This window comes from Trichechus manatus, unplaced genomic scaffold (assembly GCF_000243295.1).
Source record: "Trichechus manatus latirostris isolate Lorelei unplaced genomic scaffold, TriManLat1.0 scaffold00098, whole genome shotgun sequence".
NCBI classification, from domain to species: Eukaryota; Metazoa; Chordata; class Mammalia; order Sirenia; family Trichechidae; genus Trichechus; species Trichechus manatus.
Window position 1 is genome coordinate 10,903,694 of NW_004444034.1, and position 12,065 is coordinate 10,915,758.

Sequence of the window (12,065 nt, forward strand, 5' to 3'; positions counted from 1 at the left end):
CTCTTGCAGGAAAATCTCAGGTGACTGAAATTTCTTAATTTTCTTACCTTCTTCTCTTACATAATTTTCCTGGTAACCTGATACCACATTTCTAGCCAAAATTAGATGATCAGAAAATGAATTTTTTGAGAATTCCAGACCTAAAGACATGTTAATCAAATAGCTTTTCATTTTCACATAAAAAATAACTATTCTTTTATATTCATAAATATGTGGGCTTGATCTGTCTCATGCTTCTTAGACATAGAAGGGTATGTCAGAAAACATGTAAGCCTAAAATATGAAATCCACTCTGCAAGTAACCAGTGGGTCTACATTGGAGTTTTCACATCTAAAAACGTACCATTGTAAATATCCACACAAAAGAAAAACACAGGAGCCAAGTCTTGGGAGTTGCCAGCATAAAACCATTGGAATCCGGCATATTAGAGAAATCACTAAGTCCTTTCACGATATTGAATAGAAGTGAGGGTAGCTAAAAAAAGGGGGGGCCTGTATGTCTTTCCCTTCTCTCCTCTAAGACACAGTGTATGCTGTGCTCTAGGGCCAGTCCTAAGAAACCTAACGTGCTACTCACCCAGAGTGGATTTTGGAAGGTCACAGAAGTGCTTGTAATAAAGTTCTGGAGTCCTTGGATGGTGCAAAGAGTTAACATGCTGGGCTGCTAACTGGTAGGCTAGAGGTTCCAGTCCACCCAGAGAAAGGCATCTCAGAAGAAAGACCTGATGATGTACTTCCAAAAAATCAGCCATCGGAAACCCTATGGAACACAGTTTTCCTCAGACACACATGGGGTCATCATGAGTCAGAATCAAACCTACAACAACTGGTAATGAAGTTCTGGCATAACCTGAGAAAACAGAAATTACAAATTAGATACATAATGAAGGCCTCCAGTTGTGACAGAGGGAACAAAATTGAACACTCCTATTTTCATAACAAATTATGGCTAACATTGTGAATTATGGGAATTCCAGAACACTTAATTGTGCTCAGGTGGAATGGGTACAAAGACCAAGAGGCAGATGTTCAAAAAGAACAATGGGATACTGCGTGGTTTAAAACCAGGAAGGGTGTGCATCAGGGTTGTATCCTTTCACCATACATATTCAATCTGTATGCTGAGCAAATAATCCAAGAAGCTGGACTATATGAAGAACACGGCATGAGGATTGAAGGAAGACTGATTAACAACCTGAGATATGCAGATGACACAACTTTGCTTGCTGAAAGTGAAGAGGACCTGAACACTTACTGATGAAGATCAAAGACTACAGGCTTCAGTATGAATTACGCCTCAACATAAAGAAAACAAAAATCCTCACAACTGGACCAATAAGCAACATCACAATAAATGAAGAAAATATTGAAGTTGTCAAAGATTTCATTTTACTTGGATCCACAATCAACACCAATGGAAGCAGCAGTCAAGAAATCAAACAACGTATTGCATGGGGCAAATCTGCTGCAAAAGACTTCTTTAAAGTGTTCAAAAGTACAATTGTCACTTTAAGGACTAAGGTCCGCCTGACCCAAGCCATGGGGTTTTCAATTACCTCATATGCATGTGAAAGCTGGAGAATGAATAAGGAAGACCAAAGAAGAATTGATGGCTTTGAATTATGGTGTTGGTGAAGAATATTAAATACACCATGGACCGCCAGAAGAATGGACAAGTCTGCCTTGGAAGAAGTAAAGCCAGAATGCTCCTTGGAAACAAGGATGGCAAGACTTCGTCTCACATGCTTTGGACACGTTATCAGGAGGGACCGGTCCCTGGAGGAGAACATCATGCTTGGCAAAGTAGAGAGTCAGGGAAAAAGAGGAAGATTCTCAAGGAGATGGGTCGATACAGTGGCTGCAACAATGGGCTCAAACATAAAAATGACTGAGAATGGCGCAGAACTAGGCAGTGTTTTATTCTGTTGTACGTAGGGTCGTTATAAGTCAGAACCAACTCCACGGCACCTAACAACAACAACAACAACACTTTCAGTGCGCATGGATGAGAGGAAGTGCTATACCGTGATTGTCCAGGAATATTCAGTATTTATAAATACTTACAAATGGAGCCCTGGTGGCGCAGTGGTTAAGAGCTCGGCTGCTAACCAAGAGGTCGGCAGTTCAAATTCACCAGCCGCTCCTTGAAAACCCCATGGGGCAGTTCTACTCTATCCTATAGTGTCACTGTGAGTCGGAATCGACTCGACAGCAACAGGCTTGGATACTTATAAATACTTATAAATCACACACACATTTTTATTATTTTCTGATAATTCAACTTTTCCCTATAACCTTATACAAAGAGTTGTGGTAGGAAAAGCAGGGGGAGAAGGGTTGATCACAGACCTGTCTTTTGTCTTTTGCTTATAGTAAATTGCCATAGGAACACTGGAAGAAGAAATACCATCCACACACAGTATTTCCTGAAGCTCTCTGCCAGGAAAACATAGGTGTTTCCTTGTTCTTGGTGTTACATTTCTTCAGTACTTCTAACTTCTCAAAGAAACTTTTCTTGATAGTGTTACCAAATCTTAACCGCCTTAGTTTTCTTATGTGAAAAATGATGGTAAAAATGCCTGCCCTGTCTACCATGTAAAGTTATTAAAAAGATCAAAAGAGATAATGCACATTAAAATGCTTTGAAAGCTATAAATCAGTATTCAAAATATTATTACTGTCCTCATCGCTGTTATTATTTGTTTTCACAACAATCTTGTGAGGTTGTAACTAGTGAGGAGGAAATTAATAAGAGTAAGATTAAGTGTCTTGCCTAAATCACACAGCTATTTTGTGGCCAAGTTGATATAAATTCAGAAATCCTGACGTGTTACTGGACTACACCACTTTGTGTTTACGAAAAATCAGGAGGAGACAAGATTTCTACAATTTTATATGAACACTTTTTTTCAGGCCTTTAACCTAAAATAGGAGCCCTGGTGAAACAGTGGTTAAGCACAGGACTCTAACAGAAAGTTCAGTGGTTCGAACTCATGAGTTGCTCCATGGGAGAAAGATGTGGCAGTCTACTCCCGTAAAGATTTATAGTCTCGAAAACTCTATGGGGCAGTTCTACTCTGCCCTATAGTATCACTAGGAGTTGGAATCAACGCGATGGCAGAGAGTTTGGTTTTTTGGTTGGTTAACCTAAAATGTTGAAAGAGAGATAGAAAGGGAGAGAAAGAGATACAAAATAATCTTACAGACAACCAAGCCAAAAATAACAGCTTAGAATCATAAACTTGTTTCACCAGTGAATCAATCAAAACTAGATATGGAACAAGAGGAAAGGGTGTGTTCCACAGAATGTTTACTCAGCCAGAGAGAGACGGATATTCTCAGACCTTCAAAATATGTTAAAGTTGCTAGTTTGCAAACAAAAATTATTATATATTATAGATGTAAGCATAATTCAAAACAATTTTTTGGAGGCCCATTTGCCAGTATCTACAACAACTCTGACTTATCAATTCCATTGCTAGGAATTTAGATCTCAGAAATAAATTCTCAAGTAAGTACACAGAAATATATTTACTTAAAGAAATGTTCTTTGCAGCACTGCTTGTAATGACAATTTTTTTTCTTTAACTGCAAACAACTTAAATATTCATAAAGAATCAATTAAATAAATCATGGTACATTTATTCAATGAAAGATTCTTCAACCATTTAAACAAATGAGGTTAGTTTATCTAAACTGATATGAAAAGACCCTGCCATGTATTGTGAATGAATAAAACCAGTTGCAGAATAATAGAATTTTTGTTTTTGTGACTTCCATTTTCTCAGCTTATGCTAGAACTTTGTTACAACCACCGATTTCATTATTGTTTAAATTTTCATTACAGTGAGTATGTTTTATTTCAGAATAAAAACTTTAATAAAAATAACACTTATTAAGCAGTCCATTTACTGATTTGGTACTATTTCAATAAAAATCATAAAAAGATGTTTTATATAATAAAAAAGAAAAATAACTACTGAAATGTATTCTAAAAAAGAATAACAAGAAAGGTGGGAGAGGTGCCAGAAGGCACTAGTCTTTCCGGATTAAGTAGCAATAATTAAAAATGCAAGACTGATGCAAAAATAAAAAGTAAGATAGAATTTTTAAAACTCAAATAAACCCCTTTACATATTACATTGTAATGTATGATGAAGTAAAAATCACAAAATTCCAGGAAACTAAGCATTATTTAATAAATAAAGAGGGATATCTATACAACATTTTATAGAGAAAACTGATTCAGGTCTAAAACTTATCTTACCCACCGAAAGAACTCCATGTCAATTATTTGGTCATAGAGATGCTTAAAAAATAAAAATAAATAAAAAGCATTAGTTACAAGAAATGAAGATGTGCTAACATCCTCAGAATTTAAATAATGAAGAAACATCTATTTACTCAATTTTGTTTTTCTTTTGAACTAGCTCCTTAAATCAAGTTCCCAGAGTCAAATTGTTAGCAAACACTCATGCACACACACACATATACACATTTACGTGGTTCTTGACAGGTGCTGGGAATCAAAATCAAGATACGTGTTTTGACAAATATGAGAGTGTTTACAAAGAGAATTAAACAAAATATCTTAACTCAAATCCGTCCAGAACATCACGTATTCTGTAATTAATTACAACAGACTAAATTAGAAGCAACTAAATATCCACTTACATTGTAAATAAAGTAAGTTATAACATATCTTCTTAAATAAATGTTGAGATGCCCTTTAAAATATAAAGATTGCACTGCAAAATGGACATAGTTTATGAAATAATAAGTGAAATTTTAAAAAATGTTATGGATAATATACGACTCTGTTTAAATGTGGATAAAGATTCTAAAGAAGCATAGAAAAATGAAGAATACTGTATTTGTGTTCAGAATGTGTAAATATGGGATAATTTTATATTCCTTTTAATTTTATTTTAACTATATATTTAAATAACCTAATGGAACATATTGAAATATAAATATGATAGGAGTAAGATTGCTCCTATGAGCTTTCAATTCTATTGCCTCTAACTATGGGGAAAGTAGACTATAAAATGAATGTGATAGATGCGAACTGTATGCCCTATACACATAATCATTTTCTGGTAAATAAATGTCAGCTTCAATTTTCTGGAAGCTGTAAAAAACACAACTCCTGAAATCACCCATAATTTTAGTGGAAAGTGTGTCACAAGATGTCTATTAGATTGAATGTGGAGGTGGAGAGGGATGGTATACCTCACAACTCATAATTTGATCCCAGGTAGGTCATGTAATCACTTGGTAGCTCAGATGTCACCCGGGCAAAATGTAGCCTCGCTTTTCCTTCTAACATTTGAGAACAGACTATATTGAGAATTTTTAACTAAGAAATCAGTTAAAAGAAAAAGAAAAAGGACAGAAAGTATATCTATTTGAGCTGCAGGACACAGACTGTGGGTTAGTTGTGGGCAGGAACAGACAACACATCCTTTTCGTATCCCTGGGACTGAGTACAGAGTGGCAGCCCTGTAGGTGCCTAGTGTTTGCAGAACAATTTGAAGATACTGCTGCCACCTGGTGGGCAATTATATTTTCACTTTTCATTAATAGAATACAGTACCAGTTGCTGTCAGAGTCAGTTTCAACTCATGGCGACTTCATGTGTGTCAGAACAGACTGTGCTCCACAGGGTTTTAAGTGGCTAATTTTTTGGAAGTAGATTGCCAGGTCTTTCTTCCAAGTCACCTCTGGGTGGACTCAAACCTCCAACCTTTCAGTTAGTATCTTGTATTCCTAGCTTAACTATTTGCGCTAATTCAGTACTAAAACCAAGTGTTTCTTTGATGTTAAAGGAGTATTTGTGCTTTCAACACATAAATGAAAGAAAAGTTAAAATTGCTTTAAAATACTTTATTAGAAAGTTTTGCACCGTACAAATTTGGTTTCCTGGAGCAATGCCTCAGTTGCCTCATCCTAATCCTAACTGCGACCTACATGACTCCAGGGGATGTGCAGTGCTGAAGCTTCAGAAAAAAATGAGGTATGGTCCCCACCTGGGAAGAGTTTAATGAGAAACACATGCCTATTGAACATCGGGCCAATAACATGCTATGGTTACTATGGCACTGGCTGCAGGGGATTGACCTGTTCTTAGCTTTAAGCCAGGGGCCGATTATCCAATAGGCAAGGTAAGCACTGTGCTTACTCTGCTTACCAGTTCATTTGTAATGAACAATTTCACATTTTTCCACCACATCAAAGATTCTGCTTCTAGGTATTGCTGGCAGATGTCCCTCTCCCAACATCACAACGTCTTCCCTACATAACCAAAGCCTCTTTTCAAATTTACAATCCCTGACAAGGGCAGATGATCCAGTAAACAAGGTAAGCACAGGCTTACTCATGCTTACTTACTAATCTGTAGTGACCAATTTCACTACAGATGATCTGGCAAGCAAGGTAAGCACCGTGCTTACCTTGCCTATTGGCTAATCCGCCCCTGGCTTTGACTACGTGACCTGGCGATGCTGGGTCCAGGGGGAGTTTGCATTCCCCAGGTGAATGAATACTTTGCTCTTCCTAGAGTATCAGAAGATGAGAAGGACAGGAGCATAGGGCATAACACAATGGAAGAATAGAGGTGTCTGAAGAACTGTATATTTTCTCCAAAGAATTGTAGCTGGATTCTTGGTGAGCAAATATGCCTTAGTGTTTGCCTCGGACTAAAGGAGAAAACTACTAAACTGGGCATCCACTTACTGTCAAGCACTAAAATTTAAGATTAAAAATAAAGTAACAGTTGTTTATCAATGTTTGATGGGTTTTCTGCTCTACTGCCGTATTTCAATGGTACTCTGTGCAAATTGATGGGCCAGCCATATTGTCAATGTTATTCTGGACACTCAACTCTATTTACAGTATTTTTTCTTTAAGAAAATTTATTTTGAGGTATGAAAACATTGATTTCTAAACATTTCAACCACCTATTTTAACACTGGAAATGTTTTGCTTTTTTGATACTTGTAAACTGAAATAAATTAAATCTCAGTTAACACGAAGATCTTTGACCAGAGAGATAAAGTTTAGCCAAACTAGATACACATACACATAAACATACCTATATAATTGCCTCTGAATCCAAATGATTTTAAGTACATATTGATGCATTTGGGTCTAGAACTTCAAAATTTTTTCATAGAATGAAGAGTAAAAATAATAAAATTGATATAGAAAGTAAAAGTAGAAAATTTTAAAAACACATCTTGCTACTGAAAACTTCCCAGAAATATTAACATCTGATTGTATAATTAAATTATAATACAGAAAAAGTTGGCAGGTTGAACACACACATTAATCTCTGCTGCCAAACACCTTAAAGTGACAATAAGAGATTAAAAAGGCACAAACCAAAAGTTCAGATAAAATAGGAGACAATAGCAACACAATTTTAGAAGCTAGAAAGCAGACAGTCAACTAGTAACTGATCAGTAGACCTGAGGAACATGAATGTTAAGCTGGCAAATTCAAAGCTGCCAAGACGCTACCCAAGTTGCACTGCAGAACCCCTTAAGTGATCAGGAATTTGTGGCAACAGGAATCTCTAGAAGTGGAGGTATAGGTACAGCCAAAACCAAGACTGATTGAAAGTTTCATTTACGAAAAGTTAGACACACTCCTCCCCCTTACCTCTCTCAGTATGAGTGCCTGGACAACTTTCCCTCCCCTCCTGCAGATGCAGCCTGGAAGTCTATTGTCTGAAAGGGTAGAACAGAAGATGTCTGGACTAAGGGACATGGCAACGGTCGAATCTGGGGTACCAAACTGAAAACAGGGGATTAAGTGAATGTTGCATAAAGGATACTCTTCCCAATACCCAGAGCACTGGCAGAGAAGTGACAGTCTTTTCCGGGGAATCTGACAAGCCTGAGAGAAACAACCCAAAGTTGTTGATACAAGGTCCTTCACTGAAACAGCCAAGTCACAGCCCAATGAAGCCTGTGGTCACTAAGCTCTACCCCTGCCTAGAGAGTTACCAATCATTTTTAGTGACCATCTCTTAAATATGAGGTGACAGCCTAGGGTCATCAGATATTTGAAGTGAAAATCAAACCAAACCAAACAATAAAAACATACTCTCCCCACAAAAACAAACAAACAAAAAAACCAGAAGAAACAAACATGGAGGAAATAGACTATGATGCAAGAAGAGAGAAAACTTCAAAAAAAAAAAAAAAAGATATAAATAACATCTCCAAGGAGTTAAATGATAAGACATTACACCTATGAAAAAGAAGAGGATGTTATTTAAAGATCATTTACAGAAAGAAGGACTCATGGAAATTAAAATATATGAAATGAAAAATTTAACAATGTTAGCTTTTGCATCCTTGTCACTCTCTCCAACACTACTACTAGAATTCTTGATGATTTATATATAAACATTGATGATCCTTCCAATATCCTGGCCCCTCAGAAGGAAGGAGTGTGCTGTCCTCGAAACCAAATAAAGTATCTTAAGTAGGAAGAGTGATCAACTGTATTAAATACTGCTGTAGGTCAAGTAAAATTAGGTCTAAGATTTAAACTCTTCACCTCCAATGATCTTGTCCTCTACCTATTCCTGTGGTCACAGCCTAGTCCTTGTAAAGACTCATAACTGTGACTCCTCCATCATCTCAATGTCATGTTTTCTATTTCCGATCACCACCGCCCATTTTCCATCCTACTCCCTCTGGTATCCTAACTCTAACAATCCAGAAGCTACAATCCATCAGTCCTGCCACATTTTCTCTGTCCCTCACATCCTTAATGGCCTGTCCACCCATCTTATTCAGCTAAAATTCCATGGTCAATCATAATCATTGCCAACACAGGCAAAGGAAAAACCTCACCTAGTCTGACTGACTAGTCTCACTTTAAGTTCGTGATCATGAACTTCAAGTGGGCCTTCAATGCACCTGGCCCACACAGTATTATTTCCCTAGTCCACGCAGTCTCACACTGTCTTAGATGACTATTCATACCTCTTTCCCCTCAAACACCTCTTCCAGCATCCTCATTCTCAATAGATGATTTTGCTTCCCACTTAACCAAGAAAATACAATCAGAAGAGAACTTCCACAGCCTACCACCACCACACTTACCCACCCACCAGAATCTGGCACCAAAAGACTGAGTTCTTCCTTGTTACCATGAATAAACTATCCCTCCTCCTATCTAACACCAGTCAATTCATATGTGTTCTAGATTCCATCCTCTCTTGCCTCCAGCAATTCTCCCTTCTCTCTCCTCCATCAATCTCTTGTTCCCTACTAGATCATTTACATAAGCATACATACTGTTGTTTCTCCCATCTTAAAAAAAAAGTACCTTCTCTTAACCCCTCTTCCTCACCAGCTAGCATTCCATTTTTCTGCTCCAGTTTACAGTAAATCTCTTTTAAAGAGTTGTTTATATTCCCTGTATCCAATTTCTCTTCTCTAGGGTGACCATACACTTTATCTTCCAAGCAGGATCCTTTTAAAAGTGAAAGAGAGCACTAATAATAATTATGCCAGGACAATAAGCATATCAACTCTCCCAGGGAATCTAGGATGTATGGTCATCCTACTCTCAGCCCATTCTCTCCTACTCTCAGCCCATTCTCTCCTAAATCCACTTCAGTTAGGCTCTATCCCCACCAATACACCAAGAAATGCTCTTGTTAAGGTTGTTGTTGTGTGCCGTGGAGTCGATTTCAATTCATAGAAACCTCCTGTGACAGAGCAGAACTGTCCCATAGGGCTTCCTAGCCTGTAATCTTTATGGGAGCAGATCACCAGGTCTTTTCTCCCATGGAGACGCTGATGAGTTTGAACCACTGACCACTGAGTTAGTAGCCAAATTCACAACCATTACTCCACCAGGGCTCCTCCTGTTAAGATACAATCATCAATTCTTAGTCCTAATTTTACCTAACCTACGGCAGTATTTAATACAGTTGATCACACTTCCTCTTTAAGATACTTTCTTCACTTGGCTTCAAGGACACCACATTCTTTCTTCCTCCAACCTAAGTAGATGTTGCTTTTCACTCTTCTTTGCTGATTCCTCCTCTAATCCTTGATAACCTAATGTTGGGTTGTCCGAGACTCAATCCTTGGTACTCTTCTCTAACTGCAGTCTCTCCCTTGGTGGTCGCATCCAATCTCAGACTTTTAATATCACTCATATGCTGAAAGCTCTCTTATTTATCTCCTAAACTCTAGACTTGTGTATTCACATGTCTACTTGACATCTCCACTTGTATATCTAATAGACATCCAAAACGATGAACAGGAAAACAACAACAACATTTAAACCTACAGCCTTCCCCATCTCATGTAATGCCAACTGCATCTTTCAAGTTTCTTGATTCTTGAATGCCCCATTCTCTCATGTCCCATAGCCATTCCATCAGGAAACCTTGTTGACTCAACTTTTAAAATATATATCCAGAATCTGATCACTCCTCACCACCCCTACTGCTAACATCATGATCCAAATCACCGTAATCGTTCACCTGGATTATTTGCAAAGACCTCCAGACTGGTCTCCCTGCTTCCATCTTTGCCTCACCAGTCTATTCTGAACACAGTGGCCAGAGTGATTCTGCTAAAATCTAATTCAGAGCATGTCACTCTTCTGCTCAAAATCCTTCAACAGTTCTCAGTTTCACTAGAGTAAAACTCAAGGTCCTTACACTGGCTTGAAAGGCCCTCCATAATCTGTGTCCTCCTACCCCAGCCCTCACTCACTGTGCCCCACCCACACTGGTGTCCTTGCCATTAACTGAACACTCCAAGTGCACCCCCTCCTTGCACTGGCTCTTCCTTCTACACAGAACACTTTTCCCCCAGAAATCCTCATGGCTATCTCTCTCACTTCAACTCTTTGCCCAAATGTCACTTCTTCAATGAGTCCTTTCTTGATCACCCTATGTAAAAATTCAATCTACACCCATCCGGGCAGTCTCACTTCCCCTTAACCTGATTTTTAAAATTTTCTCCATACCGCTTTTAACATACTATATAATCTTCCTGTTTATAATGTTTAGTATTTGCTGTCTTCTTCCTATAGCCTATAAACTCCAAGATAGCAGAGATCATGTTTTATTTAGTAATATATCACAAGTTCCCAGAATTGTGCTTATTACATAGTGGCACTCAATAAGTATTTTAAAATAAGCAGTTGGGCTGGATTACAAAGTTGAGAAAAATCTCTAAAAAGTAAGTTAAAGGACAAATAAATGGAAAATAGTAGAGAGGAAATGAGGAGACTTGTTCCCCAAAATAAAGTACAGACAATAGCCCACAGAATAGATTTAAAAGAATGGTGCAGGTGTTGGGGACAGTGGAATTAGGAGAATAGTTACTTTAATATTGTGCCCAATTAAGTTCCACTTTTTAACCTATAATGGGCACGGTGACAACTTTCTTTCACTTTGATCAGAAACTCCACTTCTTGGTAACTATACCAAGACAAACTATTGCACATGTACCCAATAAAATATGTCAAGAATACTCATTGCAGCAGCGGAATAATTCTTCTCCCTCACCTCAAAGCAAGGGAGAGAAGTTTTGAAAGAACCACTTGGAGAATTTAATGCCTGTACTCTGGAGTTTTTACCCTGGAGTTTGACCCATGACTGAGAAATCTAAAGATGAAAGACTGTGTCCAAAGCTGTCTGTTCAGCAGCAGAGAACAGGGATGGCTACACCAGGAAGAGCTCTATCTCCACTAACTTGGTGGTAGCGGGGGAGAAGGGATATCCCAGGAACCCACATAAAGCACCCCCTAAGAAAAAGAGTCTCTTTTCCACACCCACAGAAGACAGAGATCTCCAACACCAGGTCACAAGGGATCTTTCTTATACCTTTCCTCTCTCCCCAACCCTTCTCCCCTCCTTATTTGAGGGAGCCGGAAAAGGCCTAGTGAAGGGGAGAGGGGTAGAGAGGATCGGAGGATAAAGAGAAGCATAAAGGGAGGAGGTGATAGGAAAGAAACAGACCATACATCTCTTCCCCATTGCAGGCTTCCATCTTGAAATAGATCTGAGCTCAGAGAGGGAG